Raw genomic sequence first — 17091 nt, 5'->3', positions numbered from 1 at the left:
ACTGGTCCTAGAGGCCGAGGCAGACTCGAACTTGAGTTGCTTTGGGCCTCCACCTCGGGGACTCAAACCGAATTAGCCTCAGGCCTCCTTCTTGACTTGGACACCCTTGCTGGCCTCCTACCCCTCCATACCATGCACCAAATATGGTCATATGCATGGGTGTCATGTCTTCATCAACCACCATGGATCACTTCGGCCCCAAGGTGTTCGGGCCGATGATCCGGGCGGCCCCTACCCGAGGCGGTTCTAGCCTCCAACACACATATCCAAGTACGATGGTGAGACCAATGCAGACCATTGGCTTGAGGACTACCATCTAGCCATGATGGCCAAGGGGTTCGACAACAACTTCGTTGTCCAGTACCTTCCTCTGCTTCTATCGAGCTTGACCAGGGCTTGGCTTGAGCAATTCGAGCCTGACAACATCCGCTGCTAGGGAGACCTCTGCTCTGTCTTCATCGGGCACTTCCAGGGCATGTACACTCAGCCCAGGAACTTGTGGGACCTCCATAACTGTAGGTAGAGGGACGACGAGACCTTCTAAGAGTACATCCAATGCTTTTCTAAGAAGCACAATGAGCTTCCCAACATCACTGATGCCGACATGATCAACGCCTTCATCTGTGGCTCAACCTACAAGGTGCTCATCCACATGCTCAGCCACGAGACCCCGTGCATGACCCCGGTGCTCCTAGATGTCACCACCCAGTACGCCACCAACAAGGAGGCTGTCTAGGCCAACTTCAGCGGCAAGGTCAAGGCCACTAGCCACCTCAATGGTGGAGATGGCGGCGATGACCCTGCCTCATCCCAGCATCACCATGATAAGAGGAACAAGGACAGAAAGCACTGTAGGAAGAAGATGGTGGCCATGGCTAATCACGCCACCAGACCTAAGCCCCGTGGGCATGGCCCAAGCCCCGAGCACTTTAAGAGGGCGCTCAAGGCCCTGTGCCTATTCCACAGGAGACAGGCAATGCACCTCCTCAAGGATTGTGCCACCATGAGGGGCTACATCTACGGCATGCTCGGCCAGCAGGGCAAGGCCCAAAAGCTTGTCCCAAAGGCTGATGACCTGGCGGATGATACCCAGGAGGAAGACACCAAGTTCCTTATGGTCGATCGCTGCCTCATGATCTTTGGGGGCGTATGAGTCCCATCGGTAGTGCAGCATCACCGAGCAGAAGGTGAATGCCATCCACACCCTCGCCGCCCCAATGTAGCTCTAATGGTCCTAGATAGCCATCACCTTTGACCAGCACCTAGGGTGCTACCCGCTCATGGTCAGCCCAATCGTCAGCACCACGTGCCTCACCAAGGTGCTGATGGATGGCGGTAGTGGCCTCAACATACTCTATGCTAGCACCCTCGACGGAATGGGCATCCCATGGAGCAACCTGCACCCTAGCAAGGTGCCATTCTACGGGATCATCCTAGGGAAGGAAGTCATGCCCCTCGGGTGCATCCAGCTCAACGTCATCTTTGGCTAGCCTAACAACTTCCGCAAGAAGCCACTCACCTTTGAGGTCATCGACTTCCCCAAAGTCTACCATGCCCTCCTCGGTCGACCGTGCTTCACCAAGTTCATGGTCGTCCCCAACTACACCTAACTAAATCTGAAGATGCTCAGCCTAAAGGGGGTCATCACCATCGAGGGCAGCTTTGAGCAAGCCTACTACTATGAGCAAGACTGTGTCACCCAAGTAGCCATGCTTGTCGCCCCTACGCTCTCGATAGCCCTAGCCATGACATAGGGAGGGCACCAGTGGAAGGAGCAACTAAGGCGGTGGTGGTGCTCGATCGACTGAGCATCAGCAAGGTGGCCAAGACTCCTGGCGATAGTGGTGGCTCAGCTGGCCCCTCCATCCAGGCGCTCGGCCCCAAGAAGGGGTTTGTAACATCCTAGATGTTAAAAAGTAATTAAGAAGGTGATCATGTCATCATTATGCATAATCATCATGCATCAACTCATGAATGCATTTCATGTTTATATTATAGCATGCAAATGTTATTTTATGGAGTGTTTATATATTACCTGAAATAATGTTAATAATAATGTTTATGAAACTTTGTGAATTTTAATGTGAGAATCTATTAAACAATTCAAATTCTTCCTTAATAAAGTTTAAAGTGTTAAATTGATGCTTTACATTGGGATCAAAGTTATGTTGTGTTTTCAAATTAATCATGTTTAAATTCAAGATCCAATGTTGAAGTTAATATCAACTTTTATTAATTAATCAAATTGATTAAACTTCTAAAAGATTTGATTTAAAGTCCATTTTCTGGGGAATTAATAAATCATTTTTTTACAAATAAAGGTTTAATAATTTTTGTTGCAATGCTTGGTGTGAACCTTGTTTTATGATATAGTGGTATTGGTTGAATGAAATTGAGTTATATTTAACCACCAAAAATGACTAAATAACTATTTTTGGAAATTCTATAAATTCAATTTTCAATATATACATTTCGTTGGAATTCTACAATTTTTAAACCATAAAGAATTTGATGTTGATCCTTAAAGAAAAGTTGAAGAGCTCATCAAGGTGGACAAATTTGCTTTAAGGAGCAAAATGAGTTACTGAGTGGATGAGTGAGAATTGGAGGAAAAATAAAAATCTGCCTCCATGAACAGTGAACTGCCGTGTGCTTCTTCTCCTCTCCCTCTCTGCTCACCGTCGTCGCCGTGGCGTTTCAGAGTCTTCATGAGCCATGTCGTGCAGGCAGCTGATTGGCCAGCCAGAGCTGCCCCTGGCCAAGTTGGATGCTTCTTCTTTCCTTAAGGCACAGAGCAGGCCGACATTGCCCCTGCTTTCCTCTCTTCTTCCTCTCAGCGCCGCCACCATGCCATTCGTTCATCGGCCGAATTCACCTCAACCGAGTAGTCTCAAGCCAATTCCTCTTCCCATTAGCTTCGCCTGCTCCTTGCGCTGCTCCCTCAACCATATATGCTACTGCTACCGGCTAAGATTGCCTGAGCGCTCGAATTTCATCGTGGTCGAGCCGCCATGGCCGCCGAGCTCCATCTCGACGTGGCCAGCCGTCTCGGGCTAAGTTCTTGCTCTTCTCTTTATTGTTTCGTACTCCCCTTGGCACCATAAAGCTGTAATGCTTACTAGTTGATCGTTTAAACCACAGTGTTCGCCAGAACGCCGTCGCGACATTGGTGCGGGCCGCCATGAACGCCGTCGTCGTTGGTAGGGAGCTCCAGCGCGTCTCGGCTTCTATCAGTTGATCAATCATGTTGTGGTGAGCATGCTTGATCTCCTACGAACCCTATCTTCATCTTTCTGAGGCTACAGTAGCCATTCCACCGCCGTGCCACTGCAATCGAACATGTCCGACGCCTGCTGCCATGGTCAGCCACCTCTGCTTTGCCTCTACCTCAACCGGCTAGCCTTGCGAGTCGTGGTGAGCTACTCCATGCCTCTCCTAACTTTAGCCGAATGGTCTTGTGCCTTGTGGCCGCTCCGCCATGCGCAGTGCCACCGCCCCGCTGTAGCCACGCTGTTGTCGGTCGCTCTACCATAGTCATGCATGGCCGTGCCACCATCGGTCGGTCCCGTCCAGGCCACCGCAATTCATGCATGTGGCTTGGGACGCCTCTGCCCCACGCATGATTGCCGCCTTCGCCGGCCACCCCGGGTTGATTCGGTCACCGGTTAACTCGACCCCACAGCGTGCTTTGCTCTGTGAAGAGGGCGAGGACGAGGAAACGTAAATAAGAGAAAGATGAGGGTGCTAGGTGAGAAAACTGTGACTCATATGAATAGTGCATGTGAACTGTGGGTTATTTTCTCTAAAGCACAGGGTACTTTTTGCAAAACTGTCAGGCCGCGCCTAGGCAGGCCACGCTGGGCCTATTTGCTCGCGTTGCTGGGCTGAGTCAGCCCGCTTGGGCCTGCTGCACCTTTTCTTTTTTATGTGTTTTGTTAATTTCCATAAATATGCTAATTCTTGTTAATTTCATAGTAATTTGTAGAAGCTTGATAAATTCATAAAACATTTTGTGTAGCTTTCTAATGAGATGATATATGTAGGAAAAATATGAAACCATGAAAATGATTAGTTTTTGGATGTTAAAAAAATTAGTCCTTTTAATTAAGAAATGCTTGTTGTGTGATTTTTATAGGCCAAAATAAATATCCAGTGACCATGAAACTTTTATTGTATCTGTTTATTGTTAATGCCTGCCTCCACAAAAAAGTTTGGGATTAATTTGATGATGTTTAATTATACTCATATTTATATGCCTTAATTATTAGTTAATAATTGTCAAAATGATAAACATAAATCATGTGATGTCCTGAATGGTTTTTGGAGTTGATTATAGATCATGAAACACCCCACCCATGCTGTGTCATGGCCAAGTGATTACCTTCTTGATATGCTTATGTTCACCCTTTAGTTAATAATTCTAAATGACTTAATTAAGAATTTCATTAGTAAATGCATATTAATAAACTTGATTGCTTCTTAGATGCAACCTCTTGGGTAAAAAGTAAAAATTATACATTTCCTTGTATATTGTTTACACATGTCTTTTCATGATGAAGCTTTAGTTGGTAAGCATGTATGATAAGTGAACCTTTGACTTGTTAGAAGGACGACTAAAAATGCTTTATGATAATTACTTGCAACTGTACCGCGAAGGAAAGTTGTATTCCAGTTATTAACTTTTCCATCCATTGTCAAGCATCATGTTTTATATCGCGCATCATATTAAACATGGCATTGTTACTACGTGTAGTGAACGAAAGCGAGAACGTGGTAGTCAATCAAGTTGTTGAGGAAGCTAATCCGTCTGTTGAGGTCGGATTTGATATCTATGGAACATCTCCAGAACCTGACTTTTCCGACAACCAAGGCAAGCCCCAGATGCATTTAAACCTACCTTGTGTTTTACAAATTTATATCGCTTTTGCTTTTAAATACTGCATTAAGTGATTTGGAGTTGAGTGAAAACCTAATTGGTGCATTAACAACCTTATTTTTCCATATCAACCATGTTACCCATTTCAATCCGAGAATGCTTAATTATGCTTAGCCATGCTTAGAATGATAAAAGTCGAGTGATTACCGGTCACCTACGAGATATAAATGGTTTCTTGGATTCGATTGGTTATTTATGTTATCATGAGATATGAGCATGTGGAGTAATAAATCTAGACCGGGCGGACTAGGTGTATGGGAGCCATATGACATGGAGGTCTTGTGAGCGGGTTCTTTCCGCCTGTGTCGATTAAGACACGTTCGTTGTTGAATTGCATGAGGTGAGACTTTGTAGTACTAGACACATACTCCGGTAAGCCTTAACTCGGCTATTCTATTACGAGAATGGCTACTCGCGCACTGGGAGTGGAGAGGTGGCGAGAGTAGCGTGTACCCATGTAGCAATGGGCTAGATTGGCGGAGTACTATATTCTCGGGTGGCGTGGACCCATTCTTGTTCTAGAGGATCTGAGGGTGGGTTGGTATATGTAGGTCGGGGACCTACATATGTCGTGTGGTTGGGAATCCCCAGCTGGGTTATAGTCGGTTCGAATCGTCGTTGCTTCTCGGTTATGGAGACTCAACTCACTATTCATCATCGTAGTTAATAAATGAAACTTGAGCTGGTTTGAGAAAGGGTTTGATATGAAGTTCATGATCTCAATACGGATCATGGCAGATTCATATGTGATCTTGATGAGAGTTATATGTTAAAAGAAAGAATATTATGATAGAGCTTTTACGCAAAAGGACTTTGATTCTTGCTAAAGCCTTACCTTGAATCCCTGAGTCTGCATTCCTGAGTATTATCTTTTGTTACTTCAGTTAAGTCTTGTTGAGTACTTTTGTACTCAGGGTTCGTTAACCCTTGTTGTAGGTGAACCTCATGGGCAGGTCTGTCTTGGACCATGCTGCATGACGTTTGTTCAAATCGATGATGCTGAGTAAATGTGTGGCCCTTGGGCAGGGCACTTTCTTTGTGTGTTCTGTTTATATTACTAATGCCACTCCACTACTATGGTTTGTAATAATAATCGTACTTAGTTTGTGAAACAACTATTTTGTAAATTAAGTTATTGTAAGACTTTAGCTATTTTACTCTGATGTATATTAATCAATAAACTGTTGTAATACTGCAATAACTCTGTAATGGGATCCTGCTTGGAAAATCATGGATGATTTGGGGCTCTCCGAGGACACCCGACAATCTTCTTAAGTTATCGGGAACATATGCATAGTCGTCAGAGGTCATTGGACAGTGACAGATGCATGTGGGCCCTATAATTTAGGAGGTTCTGCCACATGGTTCACCTAATCGAGGTGAGTTATAACCTTTCCCCATTGTGGCAGAACCGCCTAATCTAATGCCTCCCAAGAGTGCTCATCTTCCATTAGACACTAAGTACTTAAGGGAGAACACTAAATTACACGGTCCCGTCGGGCACACCCCAAGGGAGAACCCGAAGATCCATATTTTTCCATCAGGATCACAAATGAGAGAATAAAACTTACATTATTCTTAACCATTTCTTACATCTCTTTTAATACAACATCAGAGTATAATATTTATTGTTATAACAGCGAAATGTAATCATATTATCAGAATTATGAACAATTTAATTGAACAACGGAATATAAACATGGGATCAGAATTACAGTGGAAATAAATATCTATTCAAAACATGATGAAGTATTGATATAAACTATGATGATAGATTATAAAACTTTCCTTTATAAAAACATTTAGTGAGGATTATAAATAAAAACTATGATCGCAGCGTAAAGGAATACTCGCTGAGCCCACCAGGAGGAATCCACACACAAGAGTCAGCTCTACCATCCACCTATCACCTACAATAGGAGAAATAAAACTCTGAGTACTCAATTGTACTCAACAAGACTTACCCAATAGGAGGAAAGAAAAGACTCCAAGGATATGCAAGGCTATCTGGCTTGTGGGTTTATTGCATCTATAGGAAGCATTACTAAGCGTGCGTCCTTATATTTGATTTTTATTACAACTGCATTAGTTCATTAACCAACCATTCTATATAAGCACCTATGCTACTTTCAAGCAGGTGGTAAGCAATCAGAATTCCTTTTTCCATCTTTTATCTTCCAGTTCTTACCACGGTGCTAGAGTTTAGACAAGCCGTACCGGATTGCCCGACGATTCACGAATCAATGCCCCAGCTGGATACCCTAAAAACACACGCCCCGCTTGTACCCTAGGCACAAGCAGGACCAAACCACTACCCTCTTGTCACAGGGTTCAGGTCCCTATCCAAACTAGGACTCCAAGCCCCCACCCCTAAGTCCTAGACTCAGTGCGGTGCAAGGACCTCCTAACCCAAAAACCACCATGACAGTCGGTACAAAAAGAGACAGAACCTATGACAAGAAAGTAACAAGTCTTCCAAGCGCCCATACCTAAGTATGTGCTTAGGATAATAAGTTTGTGACTTGCCTAGAGTCTTATGCAATGGTCGGTCCTTAACCGACACGAACAGGGAAAGCAGTGTAACCAAGCTATGCCCCGTGGTCATAGGACAATCCCTTACACCCACCAATACCCAAACCATATCCCTGCTTGGTCACCATTTTCCTTTCCACCATTTTATATATATTTCGAGTGATAATAGTACAGTAATATATTTCCTATCTCTCACGAGTGACAGACAATCACTCGACTTCTACCGGAGTCCTATAGCATAGCATCTACACGATCCTGTCATCCTAGTAAGACTCATAGGATATATATATATATATATGCAAGTGGGTTTTATTCAACTCCTTAAAACTTAATGCACAAATATAATTTAAAGTGTAGCAAAATAGAGGTTATGCACCGGGACTTGCCTGGGTAAGATTTAATCAGAAGTTAGCTTTTCATCATGGCAACATGATCTCCAAAAGCACAATTTCTCCAGCAACTCCCGATGACTCCACGATCCAATGACGTCCTTATTTTGATATGAAATGCCATGCAATGCAAAGACGTAATTAAGCACTGCAATTATGACTCATAATATACGATTTATGCCTCTCAAGTTAACGAGCTAGTTCTAACGATGACCGTACTTAGGCTACATATCCATGTTGTCGATTAAGGCAGTATTTTCCAACAAACGTTTTAGTTACACAAACTCAAGGTGTTTCTTTATTCTATTCGATCGAATTAATTTTTATTCAAAATAAGGCATCATTATCTATCTAGCAAACTAATTATTATGGACCTACAAAAATTACAGTGAGCAGCTAATAATATTAGTAATTTACTATAAAATTTTTAAAGTCCACACTATCACTGATTTATCATGGAAATTCCTACAAGTTCACCTTTATCAATATTAAGCATGTTAAAATAATTAGAGCAACCCTAAAAACATACCGAATCTATGTGAACAAAACACACTATTAGATAGATCATGATTTTAGGAACTCAACAAAACTAGTTTGGCATTTTTATAATTTTTCTATGATTTACTATGAATATTACAAGTTTACCTTAAAAGCTACCTTAGAAACTGCTCTACAAATCAAAACGGGTTGGCGTCAACAATCTCGGCCCACACGGAACGGGCACACGTAGTCCAGTGGCGTGGCTAGGCGCGCAGTAGGCAATACCCGTGAGCGTCCCAGGCTGGCAGGGCGCGCGCGCGACACAAGCGGCCCAAGTGCGGTGGCGTGGCCCAACGCGGGGACGGGGCGCGAGCAGCCAGGCAGGCGGCCCACCGGCGCGCACGTGACCCAGCGCAGGCGGCACAAGACTAGCCCAAGTGGGACGCGCGACCGGTGGTACTTTCACAATGAGGCCCCAGAGTTCTCCTTAAATTAATCTATGGTACAAAGTCACTATTCCTGAGAGTCACGTATTTTGCAACAACAACCCTGTACAATTTTTCAACTGCAATCCTTACCCTTCTCCCCTTCTACGGTGAAGCAGAGGAGCACCGACCGACGGTCAATCCCAGCTGGGAAGGACACGGCGATGGCAGGAAGCCTGACGCCGAGCTGCACGGGCGCGCGCACAGGGAGGTGCGCGGCCATGACCGGCTCGTATGCCCACGGCGTGGACCAAGGTGGTCTAGCCATGAGCGCCGATGACCGACTGGCCGCAACGGTGGCAGCGGGCCATGGCGATGGAGCTCCAGGGGCCCGGTGGCATGGCTAGCTCTGGGATGATGTCGTGGTGTGAGCTGCAGCAACAACTAGATGAGGGCGACCGTTCTAACAGGGAGTGCTCGGTGCAGGGGTGTAGAGCCGCATGTAGACGACAACGGGACGGCCTAGTGCAGCGGCAGCAGTGGTGGCTCGGAAGGATAGCACCCTAGCCATGGCATGATTGGAGGTGGTGGAGCTACAGCATGGGCACACCAAGGGCTCGGCAAGACTAGCAGAGGGAGGGACCGGTGATGGCGGCACTGCTCTACAAATCAAAACGGGTTGGCGTCAACAATCTCGGCCCACACGGAACGGGCACACGTAGTCCAGTGGCGTGGCTAGGCGCGCAGTAGGCAATACCCGTGAGCGTCCCAGGCTGGCAGGGCGCGCGCGCGCGACACAAGCGGCCCAAGTGCGGTGGCGTGGCCCAACGCGGGGACGGGGCGCGAGCAGCCAGGCAGGCGGCCCACCGGCGCGCACGTGACCCAGCGCAGGCGGCACAAGACTAGCCCAAGTGGGACGCGCGACCGGTGGTACTTTCACAATGAGGCCCCAGAGTTCTCCTTAAATTAATCTATGGTACAAAGTCACTATTCCTGAGAGTCACGTATTTTGCAACAACAACCCTGTACAATTTTTCAACTGCAATCCTTACCCTTCTCCCCTTCTACGGTGAAGCAGAGGAGCACCGACCGACGGTCAATCCCAGCTGGGAAGGACACGGCGATGGCAGGAAGCCTGACGCCGAGCTGCACGGGCGCGCGCACAGGGAGGTGCGCGGCCATGACCGGCTCGTATGCCCACGGCGTGGACCAAGGTGGTCTAGCCATGAGCGCCGATGACCGACTGGCCGCAACGGTGGCAGCGGGCCATGGCGATGGAGCTCCAGGGGCCCGGTGGCATGGCTAGCTCTGGGATGATGTCGTGGTGTGAGCTGCAGCAACAACTAGATGAGGGCGACCGTTCTAACAGGGAGTGCTCGGTGCAGGGGTGTAGAGCCGCATGTAGACGACAACGGGACGGCCTAGTGCAGCGGCAGCAGTGGTGGCTCGGAAGGATAGCACCCTAGCCATGGCATGATTGGAGGTGGTGGAGCTACAGCATGGGCACACCAAGGGCTCGGCAAGACTAGCAGAGGGAGGGACCGGTGATGGCGGCACGTGACCACGGTGGAGACACGACGACAGCAGTGTGGGGCGCAGCGACGGTGGCCTCGATGCATAGCAGCACTGGCTAGGCAGACCCATCGGCACCTGGCAGACGATGGTGGGGGTAGCCTTGGTGGGAGCTCACGCGAGGTGGTTCCAATAGTGCTGGCGTGACAAGCCGAGAGGAAGAGCAGCACAAACACACAAGAGGAAAGGCGAGGAGCCATGAGCGGCTCAGGCGCAGATGAGCAGCGCGCTCTCGCGGGGCGCCTACGCGAGGCGAGCAGAGGAGGGGGCAGCGCCATGGAGCAGTAGGAACAACGCGGCAGGGAAGGCGAGGCCGGGTGATGGAGGCTCGAGCATGGTCGAGTATGGGGCTTTGGCTTGTGCAAAGTGAGGGTCGAAGATGAAAATGACTTGATGGCCCTGAGCAGGGCGGGGTGAGCCTAGCGGACCTCAAGAAGGCAGAGGGTAGGGCAGTAGCAAATGCGGCGATGGCCAGAAGGATGAGAGCGGGGCCTACGAGGAAGTAAGCGCACGTGGCCTACTACATAAGTTAGTAGAGTGTCATCTATCCTGGATAAATAACCATAGTAATAGGGCTACCTAAGTGTACCTGTAGAAAAATTGATTAAGCCTACCTAAGTTAGCAGAGTGTCATCTATCCTAGATACATAACCATAGTAATAGGGCTACTTATATAACTTCGTTGTTGAACGCCCTAGCTTTTTGAAAAGAATTTGTTGTCAAATTTTATTTTAGGAAAGGTTTTCGAAGCTTTATTTCCTCAATTGCGCTCTGATACCACTTGTGGTAGAACCACCTAATCTAATGCCTCATAGGAGTGCTCGTATTTCATTAGACATAAAGTACTCAAGGGAGAACACCAAATTACACGGTCCTATCGGGCACACCCCAAGGGAGAACCTGAAGATCCACATTTTTCCATCAGGATCACAAATGAGAGAATAAAACTTACATCATTCTTAACCATTTCTTACATCTCTTTTAATACAACATCAGAGTATAATATTTATCATTATAACAGTGGAATGTAATCATATTATCAGAATTATGAACAATTTAATTGAACAGCGGAATATAAGCATGGGATCAGAATTACAGCGGAAATAAATATCTATTCAAAACATGATGAAGTATTGATATAAACTATGACGACAGATTATAAAACTTTCCTTTATAAAAACATTTAGTGAGGATTATAAATAAAAACTACGATCACAGCGTAAAGGACTCCTCGCTGAGCCCACCAGGAGGAATCCACACACAAGAGTCAGCTCTAGCATCCACCTATCACCTGCAACAGGGGGAAATAAAACCCTGAGTACTCAATTGCACTCAGCAAGACTTACCCGATAGGAGAAAAGAAAAGACTCCAAGGATATGCAAGGCTATCTGGCTTGTGGGTTTATTGCATCTGTAGGAAGCATTACTAAGCGTGCATCCTTATATTTGATTTTTATTACAGCCGCATTAGTTCATTAACCAACCATTCTATGTAAGCACCTGTGCTACTTTCAAGTAGGTGGTAAGCAATTAGATTTCCTTTTTTCATCTTTCATCTTCTAGTTCTTACTACGGTACTAGAGTTTAGACAAGCCGTATCGGATTGCCCGGTGATTCGTGAATCAAAGCCCCCAGCTGGGTACCCCAAAAACACATGCCCCGCTTGTACCCCGGGCACAAGCAGGACCAATCGACTACCCTCCTGTCATGGGGTTCTGGTTCCCGTCCAAACTAGGACTCTAAGCCCCCGCCCCTGAGTCCCGGACTCAGTGCGGTGCAAGGACCTCCTAACCCAAAAACCACCATGACAGTCGGTCCAAAAAGAGATGAAACACATGACAAGAGAGTAACAAGTCTTTCATGTGCCTATACCCAAGTATGTGCTCGGTATAATAAGTATATGACTTGCCTAGAGTCTTATGCAACGGTCGATCATTAACCGACACAAACAGGGAAAGCAGTGTAACCAAGCTATGCCTAGTGGCCACAGGACATAATCTCTTACACCCACCAATACCCAAACCATATCCCTACCCGGTCATCATTTTTCTTTCCACCATTTTATATATATTTCGAGTGATAATAGTATAATAATATATTTCCTATCTCTCATGAGTGATAGGCAATCACTCGACTTCTATCAGAGTCCTATAGCATAACAATCTACATGATCTTGTCATACTAATAAGACTCATAGGATATATATATATATATATATATATATATATATATATATATATATATATATATATATATATATATGCAAGTGGGTTTCATTCAACTCCTTAAAACTTAATGCATAAATATAATTTAATGTGTAGCAAAATAGAGGTTATGCACCGGGGCTTGCCTGGGTAAGATTTAATCAGAAGTTAGCTTTCCATCATGGCAACACAATCTCCAAAAGCACCATTTCTCCAGCAACTCCCGATGACTCCACGATCCATTGACGTCCCTATTATGATATGCAATGCGATGCAATGCAAAGACATAATTAATCACTACAATTGTGACTCGTAATATACGATTTACGCCTCTCAAGTTAACGAGCTAGTTCTAACGATGACCGTACTTAGGCTACATATCAATGTTGTCGAATAAGGCATTTTTCCAACAAATGTTTTAGTTATACAAACCCAAGTGTTTCTTTATTCTATTCGATCAAATTAATTTTTATTCAAAATAGGGCATCATTATCTATCTAGAAAACTAATTATTATGGAGCTACAAAAATTACAGTGGGCAACTAATAATATTAGTAATTTACTGTAAAATTTTTAGAGACAACAATATCACCGATTTATCACGGAAATTCCTACAAGTTCACCTTTTATCAATATTAAGCATGTTAAAATAATTAGAGCAACCCTAAAACATACCGAATCTATGTGAACAAAACACACTATTAGATAGATCATGATTTTTGGAACTCAACAAAACTAGTTTGGTATTTTTATGATTTTTCTATGATTTACTATGAATTTTATAAGTTTACCTTAAAAGCTAACTTAGAAACTGCTCTACAAATCGAAGCGGGCCGGCGTCAACAATCTCGGCCCACGCGGAATGGGCACACGCAGTCTAGTGGTGCGGCCAGGTGTGCAGCAGGCCAGACCCATGAGCGGCCCAGGTCGGCGTTGAGCACATGCGGCACAAGCGGCCCAAGTGCGGCGATGCGGCCCAACGCAGGGACAGGGCGTGTGCAGCCCAGCAAGCTAGGCAGGTGGCCCACCGATGCGCACGTGGCCCAACGTAGGTGGCACAAGACCTACCCAAGTGGGATGCATGGTCGGTGGTACTTTCGCTATGAGGCCCCCAAGTTCTCCTTAAATTAATCCGCAGTACAAAGTCACTATTCCTAAGAGTCACGTATTTCGCAATAACAACCCTGTACAATTTTTCAACTGCAATCCTTACCCTTCTCCCCTTCTACGGTGAAGTAGAGGAGCACTGGCTGGTGGTCAATCCTGGCTGGGAAGGACATGACATGGTGGGAAGCCCGACGGCGAGCTGCATGGGTGCCTACACAGGAAGGTACGCGGCCACGACCGGCTCGCCTGCCCACGGCACGAACCGAGGTGGTCCAGCCACGAGCGCTGACGACTGGCTAGCCACAACGGTGGTAGCGGGCCATGGCGATGGCGCTCTAGGGGCCTAGTGGCGCGGTTGGCTCTAGGACGACGTCGTGGTGCGAGCTGCAGCAACGATTAGACGAGGGAGACCATTTCGACGGGGAGTGCTCGGCGCAGGGGTGCAGAGCCATGCACGAACGACAGCGGGGTGGTCTGGTGTAGCGGTAGTGGTGGTAGCTCGGAAGGACAGTGCCCTAGCCATGGCACAATTGGAGGCAGTGGGGCTGCGGCATGGGCACGCCGAGGGCTCAGCAAGACCAGCAGAGGGAGGGACCGATGATGGTGGCGCGTGACCACGGTGGAGACGCAGCGACAGCGGCAAGGGGCGCACCGATGGTGGCCTCGATGCACAATGGCACTGGCCGGGTAGACCCATCGGCACCCAGTGGACGACGGTGGGGGCAACCTTGGTGGGAGCTCATTTGAGGTGGTCCCAACAGTGCTGGCGTGGCAAGCCAGGAGGGAGAGCAGCACAAACGCACAAGAGGAGAGGCGAGGAGCCATGCGTGGCTCGGGCACGGATGAGCAGCACGCTCTGGCAGGGCACCTACGCAAGGCAAGTAGAGGAGGGGGCGGCACCATGAAGCAGCAGGAACAGTGCGGCAGGGAAGGTGAGGCTAGGGTGATGGAGGCTTGGGCATGGTCGAGTACTGGGCTTTGGCTTGTGCAAGGTGAGGGTCGGCGACAAAAATGACTTGATGGCCCTAAGCAGCGCGGGGTGAGCCTAGCGAGCCTCAAGAAGGCAAAGGGCAGGGCAGCAACAAATGCGGCCATGACTGGAAGGACGAGAGCAGGGCCAATGAGGAAGCAAGCGCACGTGGCCTACTACACGTCAAGCACAGCAGCAGTAGGACCAAGCAGAGAAACAGACACGCCGAGCAGGGGAAAAGGGAGGGAGTGAGAGGTCGGTCTAGCATAGCTTGACTCAGCCTAGAAAAGTGATCAGAGACAGAGGCAGATGGGGCAGGGAAAAGTGACACGAGCATTAAAGATAGGCTCGGTGGTGGCAATCAAACTAGCGTACACGGCGATGGTACCCGACACCGCGGTGCGACGCTAATAAACCGGAGCTGATGGATTCCGAGCAAGGGAAACGCACCATCAATGTCAATCGATAGAGCAGGTAGGGAGACGTCCCGCTCTTGTAGTGGATCAGTTTGCTAGTCAATAATTAAACCATGATAGACAGCTGAACAAATGGGTGTCGCGTGGCTCTGCTGGCTGCGGCAGGATAGGTAAAATGAGCGGCTACGAACATGCAACAGCATTTGTTTTCCAAAACTCCAGTTGTGCTTTCATCTACTTAACTGTACTTCAATTTTTATTAAAATCCCAACACATGTTCTATATTTTATTTAGTTTATAAAAATTGTTTTTCCACGCTTAATCCCATAGAACAAACCATTCGCCATTTACTTGCTAGAATCATTATCGGACATTTTAAATACTTTTACGCACTAAGTAATTTAACTTGGGTGTTTATTTGAGTCCACAAAACTAAGTCACACAGGATCCGCTTATCGCTTCAAGTATGTTTTAAGTCAAAAATCCAAGAAACTCGCTTAAGAAATGTTTCTTAGGCCTAAATCTCGGTACTAAATGAGCTCGTAACACCAGAGGTGTTACACCCATGAGGGAAGGCCATCACCGAGCCATCCGCCTAGGAGCACCGTCTCCCAAGCTAGAACCTGCCTGCCAACCTCCTTCGCTGGCCCACCTCTCCAACAACAAAAACCAAGATAAGTCCCATCCTCTCGACCTTCTTGCTTCACTTGACTTCATTGTTGTCTCCTTGACCCCAAGCGACTCCAGCAGTAGGTCGGCCTCACCAAAGGATTGACTGAGCTAACCACCTGTTGCCTTTCGAGCGAGGCAAGGATAGATGGGCGTAGCAGTTGAAGCAAGCAAAAGGTTAGCAACGCGCTAACAGGATGGCCTTGGCTGTTGTGTTACCAGCTATGTCCCCTATCCCTTCTCTTATGTACATTTTGTTTGTTGCAGCTATTCCTGTCTCCTGATCCTTCATCGGATTGCGTCCCCCAGCCACACGCCGGCACAGGACCCCTCAGAAGGGGCTTTACTAGGCATTATAAGGCTAGCCCAAGGAGCTTCAAGGCTGCCTGAGGCACCTAAAGTGCGAGGGATGCCGGTGGTCGGGCACCAGAGGCCTTAGCTGGACCCTTAGAAGCAAAGCCGACTAACCATCACACGATGTCCAAGTAGCACCCTAGAGCCACTCGTGGTGACCCACTGAGGGAGGCAGCGAGCCTCGAGCACCGATAGACGGGCTCGAGAACTATATGAGTGGCTCGGCTAGGAAGCCGAGGATCTCCCTCTAGGGGACATGACCGGAGCACAGAATGACTGTAAACCTAGGGTTCTCATGGACTTACCCGTTAGTAGCACAGGCACGGTGATCTTGGCCACCGAGGCCATTATCGTAATAGTCCATCCCAACGAGGGACCTAAGTCTCTGAGCATGACTCGTGAGCAGTGAGATTACAAATGAAAGTAATTCCATTTTATTAACTGGGAACCACTCGATTATAATATACGGCGGCAAAAACCATTGAAGGATGCAGAGTGCTGGCGCTGTGGCCGGGCGACGGAGAAGCCTGCCGGTGACTAGCCATGCAAGTGACCTAACCTCCCCCAGGTGGGACAGCCTTCAGAGAGGCCGAAGGGGGAGGTTGGGTCTTCAAAGAGTCCTAGTTTGGGCCGCCCCCACCATGGCGGGCGCTCTCTGGTGCCCCCACAGAAGGCCCCAGCCATAGGACCACCTCAATCCCGAGGCGTGGCTAGGGCATCGCTGGAATCCTTCCACCCTCGTGGGAGTGATCGCCCGATAGGGGAAGCCAGGCTCACTCGAAGAGAAGCGTCGCACTTCATCGTCACTATGGCCACTAGTAGTTGGATTTGAGAGGAAGAAGAGAAGGAGACAGGGTAGGGATAGAAGGCACCGCGTCCCCAAGGCCCCTCTTTATAGCACTAGTCGATGCGCTAAGGATGGCTCCGAGCCCTCTAATCAGCCATCGACGGCTAAAAGAAACCTTAAGGTACCGGTTAGGGGTTCCTTCTATCCTCGCAGCATGCCTCAGAGCGGTTGTGTGATGGTGGCTGCGTAG

This window comes from Miscanthus floridulus, chromosome 7 (assembly GCF_019320115.1).
Source record: "Miscanthus floridulus cultivar M001 chromosome 7, ASM1932011v1, whole genome shotgun sequence".
Taxonomy (NCBI): domain Eukaryota; kingdom Viridiplantae; phylum Streptophyta; class Magnoliopsida; order Poales; family Poaceae; genus Miscanthus; species Miscanthus floridulus.
The sequence above is the reverse complement of the archived record's forward strand: the minus strand, read 5'-3'. Positions refer to the sequence as shown.